This window comes from Triticum aestivum, chromosome 3D (assembly GCF_018294505.1).
Source record: "Triticum aestivum cultivar Chinese Spring chromosome 3D, IWGSC CS RefSeq v2.1, whole genome shotgun sequence".
In the NCBI taxonomy this organism is placed as follows: Eukaryota; Viridiplantae; Streptophyta; class Magnoliopsida; order Poales; family Poaceae; genus Triticum; species Triticum aestivum.
This window is the reverse complement of record NC_057802.1, coordinates 159,698,345-159,725,578: the sequence shown is the minus strand read 5'-3', so window position 1 is coordinate 159,725,578 and position 27,234 is coordinate 159,698,345. Positions and strand designations below refer to the sequence as shown.

General features: G+C 47.2%; 1 pseudogene; it reads right to left on the bottom strand.

The window, feature by feature from the left end:
* Positions 1-206: 206 nt before the first annotated feature.
* On the bottom strand, positions 207-21,559 carry LOC123076222 (pre-mRNA-processing factor 39-like; annotated as a pseudogene).
* Between the last annotated feature and the right edge of the window lie 5,675 nt (positions 21,560-27,234).

Here is a 27,234-nt window from a genome sequence, read left to right as displayed (position 1 = left end):
GGTTGAAAGGAAAAAACTCTATAGTGATTACATAGAGTAACCACATAGAAAATGACAGTCATCCACACTCCCCAAAGTAAGCAGTCAGTTAGCATAAATTGCTAGTCATTGATCTTAATTTCACTAATCTAGTCACCATAAGTGAGAACAATATTCTTCCGCGATAACAACACAAACTCAATTGCAACTGAATCAGAGCCGACACAACACACAACACTTTCCAGATCAAATAATTTCATGGTGATGTTGTTTAGAGCGAGTGTTTTTCAGTGGAATAAATGAGTCATCTGGAGCGAAATTTTGGGATGCCTGCACACTGTACTATTTCAGGATGACATAGTAGATAAGTCATAATACAAGTAGAAGTGGCAACTGAAAAGAAAACATACTTAAGTACTTAAATGCATAAATAATGTCAATGACTCACCAATTAAAGTACCGATCAAGCTGTTTTATAGGGTGCTCTAGTATTCTTGTGTATACCACAGCTAGATGACTCCATGCTTGAAGTGATTCTTCATTCTTGATGTACTCATCCCACAAAGTATTGGAACCATAATCTGTTCCAACATATGCCAAACCCAGATTAAACAGTCTGTGAAAAAAAACAGTGGGTTTAGTTGCTGATTAAAGAATGAAACAATCAATCCCCATAAAAAGAAACATTAGATAGTTCCAGGAACACTAAATGAATGATGGCTTGTACGGTCAAACAGTGAAAGCTACATTTGCAACGAAGGAGGACTGTATTTTTCTTGAAAGATCTAGACTTCAGTACTTTGTATAGCACAAACATGTGATCTCCAAATTGGCCACTTAGTTAATGCGCTAAATGACTAATATTGGCTACATGAAAATACTTATACTCCCTCTATCCAGGTTTATAGGGCATGAGCAGATATTTTATGAACTCGACAATTTGACTAATGAAACATATGTATATACCAGCAAAAGCATATCACTGGATTTGTATTCGAATGAAGTTTCTCGACATACTTTTAGTGGCATATAGCATGTTGAGGACCTAAAAGCCTGTGCAAGCCCTACAAACCCAGATGAAGGGAGTACAGATTATAGCTGCTACAAAAGGAAAAAGGTTAAACAGATTATGTACTTCATGGAGAGAGATTAGTCATTACAACTAACAGACATGCACGGAGTCTAAGAACACACTGCCTAAGCCAAAATTTGAATATATGCAACATCTCCATGGCCTACACTATCACAACGACTGTGAAAATACAGTGCTATATTATAAAGCATTTCATCAAGCATTCATGTTTAGGTACTAAGTATTGTAAAATCACTTCTCGTCATGTATTCCTGTATATATATACAGCCTAAAATGCGGTAGTTAACAAAAGTCAAGACATAAAAAGAAGTTAAAAACTTCATCAGAATAGTTTGGGTATGCAATTGCTACATTCTGATGACATCTGGGTCATTGTATGTTGAGATCGCAAACTGACAATAATTACACCATATGTACACTGAATAAGTAACTGCAAGAACTGCCCGTTCATACACCTCAAAAACTTTATTGACACCATCTAGACGGCCTTCATGATCTGCATATTTCTTCCAATAGCCAAAGCACAGAGGGAACTCCGCACGGAATGCATCATACACTTTCCGTATTTTTAATATGTCGCTCTGACCAGGAATACACAAAAATACGCCATTAGCATAAATTTGTTTATCATTGAAAATCCATTTTAATTTATTAACCAAACAGAACAAATTTATATCTAGTGTTGTCCATTAAAACACGAATAAGGACAGATTGACAAGACTACAGTAGGACAATGATGACACTACTATAGGGAACAAGGCCCATGAAGTCAAAAAGAAAATATACTGGGATCCTACAAGACAGAGAAATGTAGAAAGAAAATGTGCTAAACAAAAACAAGGGAGCGAGTGACCATCCATGCATAACAAAGATTGGCATAACTTTGTGGTCCACAAGATACAGATCGATTGCATATGACCACAGGAATATGTAACACATGTGGGCACAAAAAGAGGATAAGCTGCTGAAAATTATGACACATCCATACAGCAAGTTGCAAAAAGGAGAACAATGCACTGTATGGTAAGGCAACAATTTCAATTTCACCTCAACAATACTCTCTGTCTCTTCAATAAGTGCGGTCCAAGCATCGACGTCTAAGCAATCCAAGGTGACAACATCCCATAACCTAGCCTCTTCCACTGAAAGCAACAACCTATTAGCAACAAAGTAGCAGGCAGGCAACGAAACCAGATAGAGAAGGCTTCTACCTCAGCAACATTACCATCCTCATACGACTGCTAGGGGACCATGGGATCGGCCATCTCGACGGCGGCGGCGCCGTCCTCCGTGGCCCCCGCGGCCTGGTTGCCCGCTTCCTCGCCGGAGGTACCGTACGCGGATCCGCTGGCTGTCTGCGCCCTGTTGTAAGGGGCGCCCCCCAGGAGATGCGGGGGATGGTGGTGGGAGAACCTCGGCTAGGTCGCTGCCCAGACCCGCCTCCACGGCGTCCAAGGGCGACGGTGGGGGAGCCTGGACGGGTCGCTGCCCAGACCTGCCCCCGCGTCAGGTTCCGCGTGGCCGTCGGGGTTCTCCATCCCATGAGCAATGGTTCGGGCTGGTGTGGTGGAGGCCGGAGTGGGTGGCGGCATTGACCCGCTGGTCCTCGGCGTCCGGCAAGGCCCAGTACGCCGTCCCGGCATGGCGGCAGAGCGGCAGGGGAGGAGGCGCGTGGTGGCTCGGGAAACGGCCGGGGAAGAATACCGGCCGCGCGAGGTGGTGGCACCGGCGCCGGTGTCGTAGGCATCGAGGAGGAGAGCCCTTGCTGGTGTATTTGTTTTTACAGAACTGCTTCCTCCGTGAGTCAGCCCAGCCCATGAACGAAACGTGAAGTCCGGATCAGGCACGTATTTTTCGCAGAAAGGGCCAGGCGGGATGAAGGCCCAGCCGTTCAACGCACGAAGAAACACACGTGACGTACCAACAGAAGGACGTGCGGACCCCAAATTAGTATCACCACGTTTATATTATAATTTTGTCTTTACAAATCATAAAAGCATATAATGACATGAGAAGAAAGTGTATTGTGACGGTGAACCTGAACAAGTCAATCTGTGCTTTATTATTAGGGAAATATTGGTGTTAAACCTACTGTATTCCAACTTCTCTATGGTTCATACCCCCCGATACTAGCCATAGATTCATCAAAATAAGCAAACAACACATGAAAAACAGAATCTGTCAAAAACAGAACAGTCTGTAGTAATCTGTATCAAACTTATACTTATGGAATTCCAAAAATTCTGAAATAAATTGATGGACGTGAGGAATTTATCTATTAATTATCTGCAAAAAGAATCAACCTAAAAGCACTCTCCAGTAAAAAAAATGGCAGCTAATCTCGTGAGCACTAAAGTTTCTGTTTTTTACAGCAAGATCACAAAGACTTCACCCAAGTCTTCCCAAAGGTTCTACTTGGCACAAACACTAATTAAAATATAAAACCACATCCAAACAGAGGATAGATGAATTATTTATTACTAAACAGAAACAAAAATAAAATTGGGTTGCCTCCCAACAAGCGCTATCGTTTAATGCCCCTAGCTAGGCATTGATAATTTCAATGATGCTCACATGAAATACAAGAATTGAAGCACAAAGAGAGCATCATGAAACACGTGACAAACATATCTAAGTCTAACATACTTCCTATGCATAGGCATCTTATAGGCAAACAAATTATCATAGAAAGCAAAAACTAGCATATGCAAGAAAGCGGAAAGAAACAATAGCAATCTCAACATAACGAGAGGTAATTTAGTAACATGAAAATTTCTACAACCATATTTTCCTCTCTCATAATAATTACATGTAGGATCATAAGCAAATTCAACAAAATAGCTATCACATAACACATTCTCAACACGATCCACATGCACACGAAGTTGACACTCTTCCAAAATAGTGGGATCAACATTAACTAAAGTCATGACCTCTTCAAACCCACTTTCATCAAAAATACCATAAGAATGAACATTTTCCAAATATGAGGGATCTAAAGTTGACACTCTTCCAAACCCACTTTCAATATTATTGCAAACACTATTATCAATCTCATATTCATCATGGGGCTTAAATAAATTTTCAAGATCATAAGAAGAATCACCGCAATCATGATCATTGCAACAAGTAGTAGACATAGCAAAACTAGCATCCCCAAGCTTAGGGTTTTGCATATTATTAGCACAATTGACATCAAGAGAATTTATAATAAGATTATTGCAATCATGCTTTTCATCGAAGGAACTATCAATTATGGGTGCAATAGCAACGATCTCATGTTTAACATAAGGAACTATAGCAAATTCGTCTTCATAAATATTGGCATCATGGCCACAAGAATAGCACGCATCATGTTCATCAAGGGATATTTCAATCAAATCATCGGAATCATAATTATCTATAGATTCATGCATATCATTATTTTCCTCCAAAGCAACGGTCATTCTTTCAATAAATTCTTTGACATAGACATTATGGCCATAGTTTTCATAGCAATATTTAAGTATGTCAAAAATTTCAGATTTGTAGAGAGTAATATCATATTTTTCAATCAAAGAAGCAACTTCAGAAGCATCCTTAGAAACAACAAATTATTCAATTTGTTCGATATCATAGTAACTATAAACACCCTTTGCATAAGAAGATAGGATTTTATTATCATTAAACTCACATAGGTAGGGAAGGTGTTTTTTAGGGTTCTTAGATCAACAAGTAAAATCATAAATTTCGCAACGATTCCAAGCATAGCATAGCAAACTATTTATTTGATACCATAAGAGCTTCCCTTTTTCATACAAACGATGACACACAAAATGAGCATGCTCATCTAAAGATTTTCCCCCAACTAAACTAGTTGGGGTTTCAACACGAGCACATATAGATTGAAGATGATCCAAGTAGAACACTTTAGGTGGATCCATATCAATAGATTTTTAGCAAGCAAAGATGCAAGCACATAGAAGGCACATGGAGACACAAGCAAACATAAGATAGAACGAAAGAAGGGCGAAGAAAAGGCAAAGGCAAAGGTTTTCGAAAATCGTTTTAGAAGTGGGGTAGAGGAAAACGAGAGGCAAATGGCAAATAATGTAATGCGAGGGAAAAGAGTTTGTGATGGGTACTTGTTATGTCTTGACTTGTGTGTAGATCTCCCCGGCAACGGCGCCAGAAATCGCACGTTGGCGGGAGATCAAATCTTGACTTGACTTGGCGTAAGCCTCCCCGGCAACGGTGCCAGAAATCCTTCTTGCTACCTCTTGAGCATCCGTTGGTTTTCCCTTGAAGAGGACAGGGTGATGCAGCAAAGTAGCGTAAGTATTTCCCTAAGTTTTTGAGAACCAAGGTATCAATCCAGTAGGAGACTACGCGCAAATCGCCTAGTACCTGCACAAACAATCAAGAACCTTGCAACCAACGCGATAAAGGGGTTGTCAATCCCTTCACGGCCACTTGAAAAAGTGAGATCTGATAAAGGTAATAAGTGAATATTTTTGGTATTTTTGTTGTATAGATTGGAAAGTAAAGATTGCAAAATAAATAGTAAACTAGAATTATAGATTGGAAACTTATATGATGGAAAATAGACCCGGGGGCCATAGGTTTCACTAGTGGATTCTCACATGATAGCATATATTACGGTGGGGGGACAAATTACTGCCGAGCAATTGATAGAAAAGCGCATAGTTATGAGAATATCTAGGCATGATCATGAACATAGGCATCACGTCCGTGTCAAGTAGACCGAAACGATTCTGCATCTACTACTATTACTCCACACATCGACCGCTATCCAGCATGCATCTAGAGTATTAAGTTCATAAGAACAGAGTAACGCATTAAGCAAGATGACATGATGTAGAGGGATAAACTCAAGCAATATGATATAAACCCCATCTTTTTATCCTCGATGGCAACAATACAATACATGCCTTGCTGCCCCTGCTGTCACTGGGAAAGGACGCCGCAAGATTGGACCCAAAGCTAAGCACTTCTCCCATTGAAAGAAAGATCAATCTAGTAGGCCAAACCAAACTGATAATTTGAAGAGACTTGCAAAGATATCAAATCATGCATATAAGAATTCAGAGAGTAATAAAATATTGTTCATAGATAATGTTGATCATAAACCCGCAATTTATCAGATCTCGACAAACACACCGCAAAAAGTATTACATCGAATAGATCTCCAGGAAGATCGAGGAGAACTTTGTATTGAGATCCAAAGAGAGAGAAGAAGCCATCTAGCTAATAACTATGGACCCGAAGGTCTGTGGTAAACTACTCACACATCATTGGAGAGGCTATGGTGTTGATGTAGAAGCCCTCCGTGATCGATTCCCCCTCCGGCGGAGCGCCGAAAAAGGCCCCAAGATGGGATCTCACGGGTATAGAAGGTTGCGGTGGTGGAAAAGTGGTTTCGTGGCTCCCCTCGATTTTCTCAGTGTATAAGAGTATATATAGGTGAAAGAAGTAGGTCGGTGGAGCTACGAGGGGCCCATGAGGGTGGGGCGCGCGCCTACCCCCCTGGGCGCGCCCTCCTGCCTCGTGGCCGCCTCGTTGCTTCCTTGACGTCCACTCCAAGTCTCCTCAATTGTGTTTGTTCCAAAAACGATCCTCGCGAAGGTTTCATTCCGTTTGGATTCCGTTTGATATTCCTTTTATATAAAACACTGGAATAGGCCAAAAATCAGCAACTGGCATTGGGCCTCCGGTTAATAGGTTAGTCCCAAAAATAATATAAAAGAGCATATTAAAGCCCATTAAACATCCAAAACGGATAATATAATAGCATGGAACAATCAAAAATTATAGATACGTTGGAGACGTATCAGTAAGCCGGCAGCCGTTTATAATATGATTATTAAGGTGCAAGGGAGACATGTTTTTCTACTTACCGAAGATGGCTGATGACATGATATTGATATGTTGCTTTAAGCCGGATAACTCGTCAGTCACCGGTTTAAGTGCGGCTTCAGCATCTTCCGCTCTTTTCAATAGAGCTGCTTTTTTAGTTTCCCGGCCATCTTTGTCAGTATTGAAGTTTTGCTTAAGCTGCTCAATGTTCTCTAAAGCAGTCTTCAGTTCTGATTTGGCCTTGGATGTCTCATATTGTTGAGTTTTTATATTGGCCTTCAGATCATTGAGCTCCGAATCCTTCTCAGACAGTTCAGCCTGCGGTATAAACAAACATAGACAGATATTATGAGTATAGTTATTGTTGAAGTCCCAAGCACAATACAAGTATTTTCCTTGGCACTTGGGGGCTAATGTATATTGCTCTTAAGATCTTTTCTGAAGTCCCAAGCACAATACAAGTATTTTTCTTGGCACTTGGGGGCTAATGCCTATTGCTCTTTTCAAAGATGAATTTATCTGCTGACCCGGACAAATGATATGATCTGGTTTTAAAAGACTACAAGTTGGAATTTTGGTTTCAAACAGGATGATTAGTTCTGGTTCATTCATGACTGATTAAACCGACCCTTGGGGGCCATGGATGCAAAGTTGATTCTTTCTACTTAAAGTCCCGGCTTAACATACTTATTAAGCCGGCCCTTGGGGGCTACGGATGCAAAGTACCTTACTGCTATTTAAAGTCCCGGCCTAACGTGATGATTTAAGCCGGCCCTTGGGGGCTATTCCTGATTCTGTGCAGTTCTTTATGGCATTTGGAAAGTCTATAGCATATTCAATCCTATCATATCTTATAGACTTGGCGGCTGATAGACAGGTAATTATGAAAGAGAACGATGATTGGATTAACTCATAGCGTTCCTTCATTAAATTGACTAAGTCGGCTTCAAAATCATGGGTGGTGTATAGACGGTTCAAATAACCAGAATGGATGTCTTGGGCACTGTCGTGGAATTGTCACGGCAGATGTCCTCGAGCTAGGACTTAGTCGTGGAGCCATCGCAGTTAGGAAGCTTAAAGGGGTTAAGCGGGACAAGGAACACGAGGGTTTATACTGGTTCGGCCCCTTATGGTGAAGGTAAAAGCCTACGTCCAGTTTGAGGTGGTATTGATTAGGGGTTCGATAACCAGGGAGCTAAACCGCTATGCGTGGCTCTCGATGAGACTGTACTCGTCCCTAAACGGCTGCCGGGTTGTCCCTTTACATAGGGAGGCTGGCGCCCAGCAGTTCTCAAAGTCCCGGCCGGCTCATAAGAGTGTCCGGCTCGGATTCTCAACTATTCTTGCCTTACACTACAAGTTCTACCATAATAATGATTGTAACTACGGGCCTTAAGCCATATCCGGGTCTTAAGCCCATCTTCGGCCCACCGTCTTTAAGCTTGGCATCGGGCTTCTGGCAATGTCCATTAGAATAACCCGGCCCCTTCTAGCGGGTGACTCTAAGGTCTATATCTTCAACATTAGGCCCCAGATTGATTTGAGCCGGCTCATGTCAATCTTCAATCCCTTCGACAGAAAATCGCTGGCTTACAATTGTGTGAAGGCCATAACCCGGCGTGACGTCATCCTCTGGACTCCAGGTAATCCGCCGTGACGTCATCTTCCATTAAGCCCGTTTTTACTCTGCCAGATCCGCAACGGATCTTTACCTTTACTGTCATCCCGAAAATCGAGGCGTTTCGTGGGGAGATAACCACGCCGTGCTCTCCTTGATTCTCGCGCCCACTTATGAGCTCGCCCTTATAAACAGGTCGGCCCGATGGGCCTTCAGCCACGCTTCTTCCTCCTCGCGCCACTGTTCCTCTGCTCGAGCTCAAACTCCGCCGCCGCCGCCGCGCCCCCGGTCTTCATCAATCTTGGCCGCTGCATCACCCTGACTCGGTCCAGACAAACGGCGGCCATCTCCGCATCTCTTCAGCACCAGTAAGTCCTCGATACTCCATTGGGCAGATCCACATTAGGGTTCCATAGTTCATCCTCTGTTCTTCGTAGTTCGTTGCGGCCCTTGGTAGATTTGGTTTTTACTGCCCTTTTTTGATCTTAACTCTGTATAGAATCACTGCGGTAGATGTTTAAGACCCATTTCACATGAAAATAACCCTCTTTTTACTGCATAAGAGCCTTGTTCGAGCTCAAGAACTTCCTCGCGTCTGTTTCTAGGTCTAGAAACTTTTCTTTTGCCCGACCGTTTTGATCCAAGATATTTACCGCAATATGTGAAACCTGTTTTACCACACTTGGTAAAAAACTGCAATCATTGAATCATGGCGGTTTACATCTCCGGTTTAAAGAAACCACGCACCGTAGAACCTTCCGGCTTAAAGAAAACCATGCGCCATAAAACTTTCCGGCTCTTCTGTGATAAGGCCGTAGACAATCTAGTTACTCTCAACACCTTGGCGGCTTAAATAACCTGGCGCACTTAGATATATGTCATTAGTCCCCTTCATAAGCCGCTACCTTAAACCTTGACTTGTAAGTCTCCGCCGGCTCATTATTAAACCGAACATCTTTCCCTGTGTCATAGGCTTCCAACAGTCACCATGCCTCCCAAAGCTCCTAAAGCCTCCATCACTTGCAACTGGATGAGGTCCAATGTCACCAACGAAACGTTAGCAGATTTTGTCAAGTCTAGCTATCTGCCCAAGAAGAACGTCATGTCCTACCGTGCCCCCGACCCATCAGAGGAGAGACCACAGCCAAAGGACGGGGAGGTGGTCATTTTTGTGGATCACATGAGCCGGGGCTTCGCACCGCCCGGCTCAAAGTTTTTCAGAGACGTTCTGAATTTCTTCGATCTGCGGCCTCAGGACATAGGACCCAACTCCGTGTCCAATATCTGCAACTTCCAAGTGTTCTGCGAGGTTTACCTTGGAGAAGAACCCAGTCTGTTGCTCTTCAGAGAGCTTTTCTATTTAAACCGCCAGAACGAGTGTGCCAATGGGCCAACCTCTGCTCCCCACCATCAACAAGATCAAGGCTCTCCTGGGCAATGGTCTGAACGGAATCGATCTGGTCCGGGTCTGGATATCATGGCGGGTGATCCCATTGAGCCGCCGCCCCGGCTTAATGTGCGAGTACACGGTTCGAAAGGATGACCCTCAGAGACACAGCCGCAACGATCTTCCTGAAGACGTTGCAGAGGATATGACCAAGGCTCTTTTGAACAAGAGCCTGGCAGACTGCGGGGGGACCGGGTTAGCCCCCTTCTGCAAGACCAACCCAGCCCCAGCGGTAAGCCGCTGATCTGAACATTTCAACTTCTTCTGTACATAACTTTCATCTGAATCGTTTTAATAATTCATCATTGTATTTTTCAGGCTGACGACCAGTTTTGGCGGGTCAAATACGACCATGAGGCGGCCAAGAAGGCCAGAAAGGCGAAGAAAGCCGCCAAGAAAGCCGCTCCCCGCAAGAAGAGAAGTAGGCCAACTGCTTCGGAGCTGTTGCAGCTAAGTGACAGCTCCGAGTCTGAGGAAACTCCTAAACCTGTAAGCTCTTGTTATACTTGTTGTTTATTTCTGTCCGCCTTATCAATGCTGTTTATCAACTGGAGGACACCGGAGCCAGTAACCCGGTGGTTGAAGAGGTAACAATACTTTCCTCCGACTCGGAGCCCTTGCCAAGGCTGAAAACCCGAAGAGTAACCCGGAAAGTAAGCTTTTCCCATCCTTTAGCTTACCAAGATCCTCAATTTATTTTGAAGCGACAGGTTCATGAGAGCCGGTGGCACACCCGGACCAACAAGGACACTAACCTCTCTTCCGGGTGACCTGCTGCATCAAGGAAACTCCGGACCGAGGTGATGTCAAAATTGTACCCTTTTCATCCTTTTGCGGGTGTTATACGCCAACCGCTTAATTCTTCTGACTCCAATTATCAGGAGACTTCCCCTTCTTCCGGCGACTCTATGCAGTCGAATCTGCCGGCTTTCAAGACCGTGCCCGGGTAATGATAATCATCTCATGTTGTTCTGACCTTTACTCACACTTTTTGTACTAACCTTTATTGTCCTTTCAGTGCCCAGGCAAAGCTTACCAAGAGGACGAAGAAGACCAAGTCGGCCGGAGAGCCGGATTTGCCTGAACCGGAGGTGGCGGCTCAAGAACCGCCTGCTGCCTCCGCCCCCGAAGCCACCGCTCCAACCGACAAAGCACCTGTAGAAGATTCTGCTAATCCGGAGGCCTCCGGCTCGGCACAGCCAGCAAATGATCCGGATGTGGTAATCACCCGGATGGAATTTGTTGAGCCGGGGAGGCATACTGCACTGGCCAAGTGCTCTGCCAAGGGGGAATTACTGCAGCCCCGCCGGGTTAGTCTGGATCTCACTGACTATGCCAACCTGAGCATCGGAGAGCTCGTCTCTGGCTACGTCAGCCAAGTGCACAAGAGCCGGGATGCCGAAATCGCCATGGTAAACCAGATCCAGCAGAAGTCTGAGGTATTACTCTTCTGTCTTCTTGCTTACTGTCTAGTTACCTTTACCATGCTAGCCCCCAAGTCGACGACTTATGATTGAATATGTGGTAGACTTAAATTCTGACTTGCTTCCATGAACCGGTAATTTGTAGATAGGAACATTCGATACACATTAGCCCCGAAGTGCCAATTGTCTTTGCTTGGAAAACACTTGGGACTTATCTTCCGGCTTACTCGCATGAACCGGAAATTTGTAAACAGAAACGTTTAACATGCATTAGCCCTCAAGTGCCAAGTGTCTTTGCTTGGAAAACACTTGGGACTTTAAATTTGTATAGTAACTGTTCATGCCATAACCCGGAAATTTATGCAGGCTGGTGGCAAGAAGTTTGAGACTGACCTTGCTGATCTCAAGAACCGGCTGAAGATGCAAGAGATGGAGACCCGGAAGGCAAATGCCAAATTTGTGTCCAGCATCGCCGCGCAAGAAAAGCTGAAGACGGAGTTTGATGCTGAACAGATGGCTTGGGCCGAAGAAAAGGCCGCGCTGGTGAACCGGGCCGAGCATGCGGAGAAGGCTCTCTCCGAGAAGACCGCCGAACTCTCCGGCTTAAAGCGCCAAGTGTCTCAGATGGCTGCCGCAATCTTCGGTAAGTCATCTCACCAGCTTTCATCAAGTTTAGAATCTTTACATATCATAACTCATCGTTGTCGACGGCTTATCTTATTCTGTCAATCAGGTTCCAGAAGCGCCAACCTCAACCAGAGTGTGGTAACCAAGCTAAAGGCCGTGTACACCCTGGTAGAATAACTCTACACCGGGTCACAGTGTGCCTTAGCTGTGGTGGCCCTATCCAACGAGGTGCCGACTCACCTGGCGGAAGTCCTTCGCCGGCTCGCCGTTCTGCCCCAACGGATCCAAGAGCTGCGACGGGCCTCTGCAAGAGCCGGAGCGATCGCCGCACTGAGCCGGGCCAAGGCTTTCCTGCCGGAGTTAGACCCGGCAGACATCGCCCTCGGCTATCCAAGTCTGAAGGAAGACGGCACGGCTTTCGACCAAAAAGACTTCGCCGCCTGCGTGAAGATCGTGCGCCCGGTGGCAACTCTTATTGGAAACGACACGGATCTGACCAAGTACCAGCCGGGTTACAATGCGGAAAATCAGAGGATCCCGACCCCTCGCTATGAAGCCCTGAGCTTAATCCCGCCGGCTCGTCAGCACACCTTCGCCCCGGAGATTGACCCGTCCGGGTTAATTGACGAGGAGGCCCAATTCGAAGCGCTGAGCGGCATCGACTGGAAGTCATCGACTTTCCAGACCTTGGGAACAGTCGGAGGAGAAGAAAGGAACGAGCCGGAGACTTCAACCCAGCAAGCGTTGTAACTCGGCTGGCGGCTTATCAAACGGTGCCTTACTCTTTTGGACTCAATGAGTCTTGTAATAGAGTAGGACCAATACCTTATCTTTGCCGTGCCATCGTGAACGCCTTAAATGCTGAAGTCTGTTGAAGTCGTCTCTTTTATATTGCTCCGGATCATTCATTCTCCTTAGTCTCAAATAGTTACCTTTAACTATCCCTCAGCTTATGTCCTTAATACAGCCGTAATAACACACTTAGCGGCCTGCAAGCATACTTCCGGTTTAGACAACCCGGGTAAGAAGGTTGGTACCTTAACTCTGGTGTACCTGTCTTAATGACACCCATTGTGTTCAACCAACACTGTTAATCAAGTTTTAAGCCGGCAAAGTGAGACCCGGCTGTACACACTTTGAAATAACCAGAAGAAACTTGCTATAAAGCAGAAGAACTTAGGGGTTTCCGGTTCGAATACGACCAGAGACCTGGCCCAAAGGGGTTATGCTAGGATTCGAATGCTATCATACAGCCCCCAGTGGGTGTGGCGATGCCAATCAAGAGGGTACCGACAGCTATGTTATCTTTGGTTCGAATACGACCCATGTTTGAACAGGAAGCCCCCAATTGATTTTAAGAATTGTTTAACGACGCTGATTCGAATACAATCCACGTCGGTTCTCAAAGGGGTTAAACTAAGATTCAAATATGATCAAAGAAAACTCCTCAATGAGCTCGGCACTTTGCCAATCAAATGGGTATCGACAGCTATGTTCTCTTTGGTTCGAATACGACCCATGTTTGAACAGGAAGCCCCGAGTGATCTTATTGCTTACAGCTAGATTCGAATACGATCATAAGCTGGATCCTCCTTCAAATTATCATGTAATCTTGCAATGAAAACAACACGTGCATACTTGGAGGAGAAAAAAGGACAGAGGTCCTGCTTTATTGCTTATCATAATATATACATGGCTGAGAGAAATATGTACATTTATGAGAGCCGGTGGCTCAAGTGTAGTAAGGCCGAAGCTGAGCTATGTTCCACGGCCGACGGGTCTCTTCCTCTGACTTACATGAATCTTTGTGCTCCCGAATGTCAATGAGGTAATATGACCCGTTGTGCAAGTTCTTACTGACCACGAAGGGCCCTTCCCAAGGCGGGGATAGCTTGTGCGCATCTGTTTGATCCTGGATGAGCCGGAGCACGATATCGCCTTCCTGGAAGACCCGGGATTTAACCCGGCGGCTATGATAATGGCGCAGGTCTTGTTGGTAAATCGCTGAACGGGTTGCTGCCACATCACGATGTTCGTCCAACAAGTCAAGAGCATCTTGGCGCGCCTGTTCATTATCCGCCTCAACGTAAGCCGCCACTCGAGGTGAGTCATGACGGATGTCACTGGGGAGGACCGCTTCTGCCCCATAAACCATGAAGAAAGGCGTAAAACCCGTAGACCTGTTAGGAGTAGTGTTGATGCTCCATAACACGGAGGGCAACTCCTCCACCCAACAACCCGGCGTCCGTAGCAAAGGGACCAAAAGCCTGGGCTTGATGCCCTTCAGAATCTTCGGATTAGCTCTCTCAGCCTGACCATTGGATTGAGGATGAGCCACTGAGGAAACATCAAGTCGGATATGCTCTCGTTGACAAAACTCTTCCATGGCGCCTTTGGAGAGATTGGTGCCATCGTCAGTGATAATGCTGTGCGGAAAACCAAAGCAAAAGATCACCTTTTTCATAAACTGAACCGCCGTGGCTGCATCACACTTGCTAACTGGCTCCGCTTCAACCCACTTGGTAAACTTGTCAACTGACCTTTTGAAAGGTCCAACCATATCAAGCCCCCAGACCGCAAAGGGCCAAGTAATTGGGATCATCCTCAGCTCTTGAGCCGGTACATGAGCCCGTCGCGAGAACCTTTGGCAACCATCACACTTACTGACCAAGTCCTCTGCATCAGCATGAGCCGTCAACCAATAAAAACCATGACGAAAAGCCTTGGCCACAAGAGACTTTGAGCCGGCGTGATGACCACAATCCCCTTCATGGATCTCACGCAAGATCTCTTGACCTTCCTCAGGGGAAACACAACGCTGAAACGCTCCCGTAACACTGCAGTGATGCAACTCACCATTGATAACAATCATTGACTTAGCCCGCCGGGTTATTTGCCTGGCCAAAGTTTCATCCTCAGGCAACTCGCCCCGGGTCATGTACGCCAGATAGGGCATTGTCCAGTCCGGTATGATATGGAGAGCCGCCACCAGTCGTGCCTCCGGGTCAGGGACATCCAAGTCTTCCTCTGTAGGCAACTTAACAGAAGGGCTATACAGGACGTCCAGGAAAGTGTTAGGCGGCACCGGTTTTCGCTGAGAGCCCAGCCGGCTTAAAGCATCAGCCGCCTCGTTCTTCCTGCGATCGATGTGTTCCACTTGGTAACCCTGAAAGTGCCCAGCAATGGCATCAACTTCGCGGCGATAAGCCGCCATGAGAGGGTCCTTGGAATCCCACTTTCCTGATACTTGTTGAGCCACCAAGTCTGAGTCGCCGAAGCACCTTACCCGGCTTAAGCTCATCTCTTTAGCCATCCGAAGACCATGGAGCAAGGCCTCGTACTCAGCCGCGTTGTTAGTGCAAGGAAACAACAACTGTAGCACATAATGGAATTTGTCACCTTTAGGGGAAGCCAACACGACTCCAGCCCCCGAGCCCTCCAACTGCCTGGACCCATCAAAGTGAATAGTCCAATATGTATTATCCGGCTTCTGCTCAGGCACTTGTGACTCTGTCCAGTCATTGATGAAATCCACCAAGGCCTGCGATTTAACAGCAGTGCATGGCACATACTTGAGACCATGAGGTCCAAGCTCTATAGCCCACTTAGCTACTCGCCCTATGGCCTCTCTGTTTTGAATGATATCACCAAGAGGGGCAGAACTGACCACAGTGCTGGGATGACCCTGAAAATAATGCTTAAGTTTCCGGCTCGCCATGAACACACCATAAACAAGCTTCTGTCAATGCGGATACCACTGCTTGGACTCAATGAGCACTTCGCTGACATAATAAACCGGCCGCTGAACCGGATGCTCCTTACCCTCCTCCTTGCGTTCCACCTCCATAGCCACACTGACGGCTCGTGTGTTCGCCGCCACATATAATAATAAGGGCTCCTTATCAACCGGAGCAGCAAGGACTGGAGGCTCTGCCAGCTGCTTCTTCAAATCCTCAAAGGCAGTATTAGCTGCATCATTCCAGACAAAGTTATCAGTTTTCTTCATCAACTGATATAATGGCATGGCCTTCTCACCCAAATGGCTTATAAACCGGCTTAAAGCAGCGATGCGACCCGCCAGGCGCTGAACGTCATTTATACACGCCGGCTTAGCCAGGGAAGTGATGGCCTTGATCTTCTCCGGGTTAGCTTCAATGCCTCTGTCAGAAACCAAAAAACCCAAGAGTTTGCCTGCAGGAACACCAAAGACACACTTGGCCGGGTTAAGCATCATCTTGTAGTCCCGGAGATTATCAAATGTTTCTCTCAAATCATCTATCAGGGTTTCCTCCTTTATGGATTTAACCACAATATCGTCCACATAAGCATGAACATTGCGCCCAATCTGTTTATGAAGACAGTTCTGCACGCAGCGCTGATAAGTCGCCTGTGCACACTTGAGTCCAAAGGGCATGGACACATAGTAGAAGGCTCCAAAGGGATTGATGAACGCCGTCTTCTCCTGGTCCTTAACTGCCATTTTAATCTGATGATATCCGGAATAAGCGTCCAGGAAACTTAAGCGCGCACAACCGGCCGTAGCATCAATGATTTGATCAATACGGGGAAGGGCAAAAGGATCAGCCGGACACGCCTTGTTCAAGTCCGTGTAGTCCACACACATCCGCCAAGTGCCGTTCTTCTTGAGTACAAGCACCGGATTGGCTAACCATTCTGGGTGAAAGACTTCGACCATAAACCCGGCCGCCAAGAGCCGGGCCACCTCTTCACCAATAGCTTTCCGCCTCTCTTCATCAAACCGCCGAAGGAACTGCCTGACCGGCTTAAATTTCGGATCAACATTGAGAGTGTGCTCAGCGAGTTCCCTAGGTACACCTGGCATGTCAGAAGGTTTCCATGCGAAGATGTCCCTATTCTCACGGATGAACTCGATGAGCGTGCCTTCCTATTTTGGATCCAGATTTGCACTGATGCTAAACTGCTGAGATGAATCTCCTGGAACAAAATCAACAAGCTTAGTTTCATCAGCCGACTTAAATTTCATCGTCGGCTCATTTTCCGTAGTCGGCTTTTTCAGAGAGGTCATATCTGTTGGGTCAACATTGTCTTTGTAAAACTTCGATTCCTCTGTCGCACAAACAGATTCTGCATAAGCTGCATCGCCTTCCTCACATTCCAAGGCCACCCTCCGGCTGCCGTGAACCGTAATGGTCCCATTATGACCCGGCATCTTGAGCTGTAAGTAAACATAACACGGCCGTGCCATGAACTTGGCGTAAGCCGGCCGCCCAAATATAGCGTGGTACGGACTTCTTATCTTGACCACCTCAAAGGTCAATTTTTCCACCCTGTAGTTGTTTTCATCTCCGAAGGCTACTTCCAACTCGATCTTGCCAACTGGATAAGCCGACTTACCAGGTACCACACCATGGAAGATAGTGTTTGACTGGCTGAGGTTCTTATCAACCAACCCCATACGGCGAAAAGTCTCATAATAGAGGATGTTGATGCTGCTGCCTCCGTCCATGAGCACCTTAGTGAACTTATATCCTCCCACCTGAGGAGCCACCACTAAGGCCAAGTGACCCGGATTGTCCACCCGGGGAGGGTGATCCTCTCTACTCCACACTATAGGCTGCTCGGACCACCGCAAGTAGCGTGGAACCGCCGGCTCAACAGCATTCGTGGCCCTCTTATGAAGCTTCTGATCTCGCTTACACAGACTAGTGGTGAATACATGGTACTGTCCACCGCTAAGCTGCTTTGGATTGGTCCGATAACCCCCCTGTTGCTGTTGATGACCTTGGCCAGGCTGCTGATAAAATCCCCCTTGACCGTTCTGAGGATTAGAATTTGAGCCGCCGCCCGGGCCATGAAAACCGCCGGCGCCTGAGCCACCGCCCGGGCCATTGTAATTCTTAAAGGCCTTCATGATTGCACAATCCTTCCATAGATGAGTCGCTGGCTTCTCTCTAGAGCCGTGCCTTGGACAAGGCTCATTCAACAGCTGCTCCAGAGTCGGGCCTGACCCGCCGCCTCGGGGAGGGGGCCTCCCCTTGCGTCGCTGGTTATTACCTTATGAGCTGGCGTTGGCTACAAACTCTAGGCTGCCATCGGCCTTGCGCTTGCCTCCTCCTTGGTTCCCCGGGTTATGCTGAGGACCCTTGCCATTGCCGTTCTTCTTTCCCTTCCCTGTCCTTTCATCATCTGAAGCGGGGTCCTTGGTACCATCAGAATCGGCGTACTTGACAAGAGCCGCCATCAGTGTACCCATATCATTGTAGTCGCGCTTAAGCCGCCCGAGTTTCATCTTCAGGGGCACAAAACGACAATTCTGCTCCAACATTAAGACTGCTGAGCCGGCATCCATCTTATCTGACGAATGTATGATCTCCTTAACCCGGCGAACCCAATGTGTCGTAGACTCACCCTCCTGCTACTTGCAGTTAGTTAAATCCACAATTGACATAGACTGCCTACATGTATCCTTGAAGTTTTGGATGAACCGGGCCTTCAGCTCAGCCCAAGACCCGATGGAATTCGGCGGTAGCCCTTTCAACCAAGTGCGGGCAGTCCCATCTAACATCATGGTGAAGTACTTGGCCATTGCCGCCTCACTGACCTCCAGTAGCTCCATGGCCATCTCGTAACTCTCGATCCAGGCTGTGGGTTGTATGTCAGCTGTGTAATTAGGCACCTTCCTAGGGCCTTTGAAGTCCTTAGGTAGACGTTCATTGCGGATAGCTGGCACTAAACAAGGGACACCCCCAGTCCTGGTAGAGATACCCACGTCGACGAAAGTCGTCGGATAAGCCGGAGGGGTATGGTAAGCCATCAATTGAGGTACCTGCTCCGCCTCCTGCCACGCTCTATCTTGGTCTGCTGCGTGAAAGGCTCCGTTATAAGCCAGGCCATGGCCAGGGGCGGGTCATGGCGTCGGACGTTACTTGAGCCGGTCGCGGATACCATGTGCCTGCTGTAACTCGGGCTCCGGCCCGGACGAGGGGTCGAGTGGATCCTATCCCGGCTGTAGGAGTACGCCTCTTGCTGCGCCAGTGCTGTCTGAAGGAGTTCCCTGACCCGGCGGGTTTCAATAGCCGTCGGAGAGTCGCCGTCGACTGGGAGAGCCGCCAGCCGTGCTGCCGCAGCGACCATGTTCTCCAGCGGGTTATTATAATGACCCGGGGGTGTTGGCACATACTGAGGCGGGGCAGGGGGCACCTGGGGAGGCCCCATCACTCGTGGCTGAATAGGGGTCCCAGACCCGGGCACTATGACCCCTGGCGGGTTACTAGACCCTGCACCTGGCGTGTTGAAGAGGTTGCGTGGATCGTAAACCGGAGGGAGTCGAGATTGGGTCTTTTGATACCTCCTTCTCATGACCTCATTGGACGCGTTCTGATCCATCGTGAGTTGGAAGGAATGCGCCTGGATCAACTGAGTTTGGGCATCGAGAGCCGCCCTCTCCGCAGCCATCCTGATCCCTTCCGCTGCAGGATCCTCCTTAGCTTTCACTAGATCCAATTTTAACTGTGCCACCTCCGCATCGTCCCGAGCTTGATCTGCCGGGTCAACCGTGGCGGTTAACAGGGCCGTCATCTTGTCCGTGAGATCCATCAGCACCTGAGCCAGAGAAGGCACCGGGTTTCCCGCTCCAGCGGCGAGGTTCTGAACAGGCTGCGCATCGGCCATAAAGATTCTCACCCGGCTTGGCGGCTCAAATAGGTCCGGAATACTGTCACCATCGGAACAACCCATGAGCCTGCCATCTTGAAGTTGATACAACAAGTTTGACTCATCGGTGGCCGACTCGCCGTCAGAGCCGGCGGCCGTCTCATCACCAGATCCAGATCGATCAGAGAGTCCTTCATGGATACACCCCACAAAAGCATGCCTTAAGGCAGGCCGGGCCCGGGCGGGCCGTGCACACCGAGCCGTCTCGATGAGATCGGCGCAGAGATCCGGCTCAGGGCCCGGCTCACCAATCTTGCCAATGAAAACATGAATTCCGCTGAAGGGGACCCGGTACCCGCACTCAATTGAGCCGGCGTCGGGGCCCCAGTTTGCATCGTCGATGTAGAGCTTGGCGCGACGACTCTTGGTCATCCGGCCCACAGCGTATCCCTTGAGCCCTTCGAAGCTGCCCTTCAAGAACTCAAATCCACCGTGCCCTGGCCCCACGGTGGGCGCCAACTGTCGTGGAGTTGTCACGGCAGATGTCCTCGAGCTAGGAATTAGTCGTGGAGCCATCGCAGTTAGGAAGCTTAAAGGGGTTAAGCGGGACAAGGAACACGAGGGTTTATACTGGTTCGGCCCCTTACGGTGAAGGTAAAAGCCTACGTCCAGTTTGAGGTGGTATTGATTAGGGGTTCGATAACCAGGGAGCTAAACCGCTATGCCTGGCTCTCGATGAGACTGTACTCGTCCCTAAACCGCTGCCGGGTTGTCCCTTTATATGGGGAGGCTGGCGCCCAGCAGTTCTCAAAGTCCCGGCCAGCCCATAAGAGTGTCCGACTCGGATTCTCAACTATTCTTGCCTTACACTACAAGTTCTACCATAATAATGATTGTAACTACGGGCCTTAAGCCATATCCGGGTCTTAAGCCCATCTTCGGCCCACCGTCTTTAAGCTTGGCGTCGGGCTTCTGGCAATGTCCATTAGAATAACCCGGCCCCTTCTGGCGGGTGACTCTAAGGTCTATATCCTCAACAGGCACTGAACTGGGCGTAGACCTCTAAGTCTACCTTCCACTTGCCTGTATCATCAACGGAAGTTTCTTCCAAGGGCGTTGTGCTTGGATAAGACAGTGGGGTTACCCGGTGCTGTGTAACCAAGCCCGGTGATGACAACATCGTCAGTCTTCTCTTCAGTGGGCTTAGCTAGGCTTGGCGGTTTAGAAATCACCGGCTCAACATCCATATGGTCTATGGAGGCTTCATGGTCTTCTGGTGGCGGGTCATCAATGGTGGCTTCTGCAATTGGATGAGAAGATTCTGGTTGTTGTTCCTCCGTCTCAGACGGATTGGAGTCGTCAACCGGTTTTCTCAGCTTTGCCTGTTTGCTGGGTTTGGCCTGTCCCCTGAAAATAAGAAGCATAAAGAGGTCAGTATATTAATCATGCGTAAGGTTTGAATGTTTAAATATATCCTTACCCAGGTACAGTCTTGAAAGTTGGGATTTGAGTCCCAGTTGATTCGCCAGAGGAGGAATGAGAAGTCCCCAGATTGTTTGAATCAGACGGGTTAAGAGGTTGTCCGAAATGACCCGCCTTGGGATAAAGTATATTAGAAATATGTAAGACCTCTGGGCGACGTTTGCGAACCGGCGTGTTTGGTAAGCTGGAAGAAGTAATCACACCACCACTATGCCGGGTGGTGCGGCGAGCTTCGTGTTGCTGTTTCTTCAAAAGAAAGTTGGGATCCAAGTGAGCTAAAGGGTGAGAAAAGCTTACTTTCCGGCTTGCTTGTCGGGTTTTCTGTGTTGGCAGAGGTTCTGAGCCGGAGGAAAGAATAATTACCTCTGCATCATCCACACGGCTGGCTTCTGCGTCATCCTGATCATAGTCATGTCAATAAGATGTATAAAAAATGAGCCAAGAGAGTCAAGTTCTACCTCTGACTCATCATCATCGTTGTCATCGTCCAAGTTTAAATTAGCGGACTCAGTGGTTTTCTTCTTGGCCGGCCTCTTGATGGCCTTGGTTTTGGTACGAGCCGGTTTGGCCGGTTTATCTTGTGGCTTCTTCTTCCAAAATGGAGAATCGGCTTGTTGAGGTCAGAAAGATGATAAGTGGGCATAATTATTGAAAATGTTGTTGAGCGGAAGTGTGCAACACTTACGGCCGGCGGCTTGTTGAAGGTGCAGAAAGGGCTAAGTCCTATTTTACTACATTCTTTCAAAGATTCATTTAGCAACGCCTTGGTGGTTTCAGTGATTTCAGCGTCAGACAGCTAAATGTCGCAGTGGCGCTGGGGATCCTTTAAATCGCTAGTGTATTCGCACATTAAGCCGGGGCGACGACTTAATGGCAAGGTCCTCCAGGAGACCCAGCACCGAACAAGGTCGACGCCAGTTAGGCCATTAGCTATGAAGGCTTTGAGCTTTGAAAAAGTTGACGCATATAATCTGCTCCTTTGCGTTGATCCGTGGGGGCAGTGGATGTGTTTTGCTAAGCCGGTGGTCGCGGTAACCCGGCAGAGAATTTTCATCTGCTGGAGATGTTTTCTGACAATAGAACCAAGTTTGGTTCTAATCTATGGGATGACTCGGCGGCTTGGCATAGGGAAAGCTTGCTTCTTTCCTCTTCTGAATTGAGACTCCACCGAGCTGCAAGCTGGGCCCGTCAGTAAATTCTGTCTGACGATTTAAGTTGTAAAACTGTCTAAACAGCTCAACTGTGGGCTCCTCTTGAAGATAAGCTTCACAGAATACTTGAAAGTTGCAAATATTGGACACAAAATTGGGTCCAATGTCTTGAGGGTGAGGTTGGAAAAAATGAAGTACAACGCGGAAAAACTTTGAGCCGGGTGGGCTGAACCCCCGGACCATGTGGTCAGTGAAAACAACCACTTCTCCGTCCTTAGGCTCAGGTGGGTTTTCTTCGCCAGGGACCCTCCAGTGGATGACTTCCTTCTTGGCTAAGGTGCCCGTTGCAACAAAGTTGTTCAGGTCTTCTTCAGTGACCTGGGACGGGACCCAATTGCAGGCAGTGTATGACTTAGCCATTTTTCGATGACCTGAAAGGAAGATTATGCCGGTTTAAGATTATATGGTTAAGCCGACGGTTGATTTAAATGGAAATAATAATGAAGCATGCATGCAAAGATGTTAAACCGGAGGATGGCATTGAAGTTATAAAGATGTGCTATTGGCGGCTTAAGAGGGGACTAATGGTGTCTGGCGGGTTACGGTTCATGAGCTACGCCGCCTATACAGTTATTGATTTACAGATCTGGGGTAGGAAAAAATTGCTAAGTATTGGAAAAATAGGTTCCCAGATTATGGCTATGATTTTGGATCTGCGGCACTTCAAATAATGGAAAAATATCTAAGCCTAAGTTGCAGCAGTTCAACAGTTCATGTGTCCAGATTGGTTTTATCATGCACGAGAGATGTTTTAATATCAAAAATTAGTACTACAACTATCGCCGCGCAGGATGAGTATAAAGTTTGGATTGAATTCTCAAAATGCAGTGAAGAACGAGGAAGGGCGGAGACAAACTGCGACGAACTCGTGGAAACCCTAATGGGATCTATGGTGAAAGGAAAGGGGAAAACTCACCAGAGTTGTTGAGCAGCGGAGGCGTGCGGATGGATTCTGGTCAGTTCAGGTTGATGCAGCGGCCGTGTTCAAGGTAGTGGTGAAGGACGACGGCGGCGGTGGAGCTCGGGCGCAGAGGAGTCGTGAGGAAGAAGATGGAGACGATAAGGTAAGGGGGGAAAGTGAAAGGGACCCCTGGCCCTATTTATAAAGCTGAAAGGATAAGTGGCATGCGCGGGAATCGAGGAGGCTAAAAAATGGATATGTAACGGCGCAGACGCCTCGATTTTTGGAGGCTCATTAAAATAGAAGATATATTAAGATTTGGGCCTTGCGTAATATTAATGACAGGTGACGTCATGGCGGGTTACCACAATCCTAGGGGATGACGTCATGGCGGGTTACAAGATCTCACAAGAGTAAATGAGGAAGGATTTTTTCTAAGTGTTGAAGATTGATATGAACAAATTCACATCAACCTAGGGCCTAATGTTGGGGATATAACTATTGGGTATGACCCGCCTAGGAGGGGCCATGTCATACCACTGGCGGTTCATAATGACAAGGCCCATGAAGATGTTGAAGATGGCGGTTCACGAAGCAGGCTTATTGAAGGCCCAAGACCGAAAGGCGACTTGAGACCCACGGGTGTAAACCGCCATATGTTAACTTGTACATTAAGGAAAGTATATGTTCTGTCACCGAGCCGGACACATTGTATATGAGCCGGCCGGGACTCTGAGCCGCCGGGCATCAGCCTATGTATATAAAGGGGTGACCCGGCGGCAGTTTAGGGCAAGAAAACAAGAGATCGAGAACTATGTCAAGCATATTCACTCCCTGGTAATCGAAACCTAAGCAATACCACCTCAAACTGGATTAGGCCTTTACCTTCACCGCAAGGGGCCGAACCAGTATAAACTCTCTGTGTCCTTTGTCCCGTTTAATCCCTTTAAGCTAACCTAGTTGCGATGGCTCCACGACTAAGTCCTTCTGCTAGGACATCTCCCGTGACAATTCCACGACACATAACTTGTGAGGTACGTCGATCGATGTGTGGGAAAAAATAGTTAAAGTCGACCGTTATACATGCATGTATGTGTTAGAAGCAAATAAGCCCCAGAGAGAAGGATAGAGAGAGAGGGATGCAGCTAGGAGGAGGTGCGAGAGGCATACTATATCGACAGGAAGGAGTGTGCGAGTATGACATCGATGAAAAGAGGGGCAGGAGTGAGGCATGGACGGTGACAAGAGAAGAGGGAAAGCTTGTGTTTGTGGTAGGCACACCTGGCTAGAGAGGACTATCGATCAGTGTGTGCAGCTTTTGCAGCTCAGGGCTAAATACTTGTCATAATGTAGGTGAACCTACACGCACCGTGGGTGAACGACCTAAAGTGAAAAGACGAATTTGCGCAATGGAGCTAGAGAATGCTGAGGGAGGGTGAGAGGGAGGCGGGCGTGTGCATGCACGAGAGAAAGTTAGCGCTAGCTACACAGATAAGAGGATTGCGTGGGTGTAAAAGAAGAATAGAGATCATAATTCATTATAAAAAGTGAATTCGGATATTTGAAGAATTTATCATAGTGTTTTAAACCGGCGCATGCGTGAATATATATAACGGTGATACGTATGCTGTGGTTATGAACATGTTATACTACATATAATATATTTTATATATAAAAAACCAGAGTTGGTGATGATGGCGTGCCTGCCATCCCGCAATATAGGCCGTTCGATTTATATCTGACGGATAGGAAGGAAACTATGGCAATTTTGAAAAAAGATACCCACACCCCTCCCCACATTTGCAAATAAGGCCTTCCCTCATTCATCCTTTTCTCCCACAAGATAAACTACTCATACAAATGCATCTTGATGTTCCGTGCAACGCATGGGCATCTTGCAAGTACTACATATAATATACAGAACATTGATTATAAATTTATAATTTGTGATAATGTGCGGCTTTTGCAGCTCAGGGCTAAATACTTGTCATAATGTAGGGGGCGGGGCACTATACTTTGTGTGATAAACACGGTGTACGTATGGAACATGGTTTAGATTATGAATCTAGTTAGTACATCAAATGTACTATTATTTGGAATCAACATCAAGTGTATTCAAAAATTTGAATTCGAGTTCATATAGTACACATAGTTCATATCTATCTCTATAGTAATCACTTCATCCTGAGGGACACCCAAAAAGAGTGAACCTGAAGTAGAAAAACCTCCTGATAATGATAATGAAGTCTCTATCTCTGATGCTGAAACTCAATCTAGTAGTGAACACTCACCTTATGATAATAAAAAGATAATGATGAGGTTCATGAAGACACTCAAACAAATAATAAAGAACCAGATAATGAGGTTGAGGTAGAACCAGCAGTTGAACTTGATAACCCACAACCTAAGAGTAAAAGATATGATAAAAGAGACTTTGTTGCTAGAAAACATGGTAAGAAAAGAGAACCATGGGTTCAAAAACCTATGCCCTTTCCACCTAAGTCAACTAAAAAGAAAGATGATGAAGAATTTGAACGCTTTGCTGAAATGCCGAGGCCAGTCTTTTTGCGTACTCGCTTGACTGATATCCTCAAAATGCCTCCTTATGCAAAGTACATGAAAGACATCATCACCAATAAGAGAAAAATACCGGAAGCTGAAATCTCCACCATGCTTGCTAATTATACTTTTAAAGATGGAGTACCTAAAAAACCTGGAGATCCGGGAATACCAACTATACCTTGCTCCATCAAAAGAAATTATGTGAAAATTGCTTTATGTGATTTGGGAGCCGGTGTTAGTGTTATGCCTTTCTCTTTATATAAAAGACTTGATTTGAATAAACTGCCATACCTATCGGTATTTGTGAGGATGTGCCCGTTGTTGTTGCTAATGTTACTATTTTGACTGACTTTGTTATACTCACTACAAAAAAAAGACACATCTGTGACATTTTGGGCCGAACGAAAATCTTTTCTGTCATACTTATGACACTTCTATGACGATAATTGTGACAAAACACGGTATCATCATAGATGTGGTGGGGTCCTACTTCTATGACAAAAAATCATGACAGAAAATGGGCTTTTCGTCCTGGGCGGGCCGGAGACGCAGCTGCATGACATTCTTTGGGCCGTCCATGACGGAAAATCCCGTGGTAGAAGCGAGGGCGAGGAAAATATCGGGGTGTTCCCGGTTACGTGGGTGGTCGGGGCCGAGCGATGCGCGTTTCTCTCGTACACGCACGTGCATGGCTGCGAGGCGTTGGGCTCTAACTGAACCCGAGCGAGGCGTTGGGCTCTAACTGAACCCGAGCGATTGCACTGTAGGCTACGCATTACTGAACCCGAGTGATCAATCGATGGCTGTTAACTGAACCCGATCAAGCGATTCCTTCGCTACTGCTGCTAACTGAAGCCGATCGATGCTGCCTCTGGATGAATAGTGAGCGTTGCTGGGGGGGTTGGATGAACAGTTCCTGATGGGAGTGGATGAACAGGACCCCGTGGCGTTGCCTATGGATGAACAGGACCCCGAACGTTCGAGCCGGTTGGGGCTGGATGAACAGGACCCCGTGGAGGGCAGGATGAACAGGACCACCCCATGGAGGGCAGGATAAACAGTAGACGGTGGAGGGCTGGATGAACAGGAGCCCGTGGAGAGGGCTGGTTGAATAGGAGCCCGTGGAGAGGGCTGGTTGAACAGGAGCCCGTGAAGTAGCACGCGGTGGAGGCTAGATGAACAGGAGCCCGTCGATGAACAGTCACAGGTGGAGGCTGGAGGAGGTCGACGGTGGATGAACAGTAGCCCGTGGAGGCTGGAGGGGGTCGACGGTGGAGATGAACAGTATCCCGTGGAGTCCCATTTTCCGATACGCCACACCCCTCCCGATGAACAGGACCCCCGTTGGACCGTAGCGCTCCAACACAAGTCCGTTTCCTCCATTTTGCAGTACGCCACA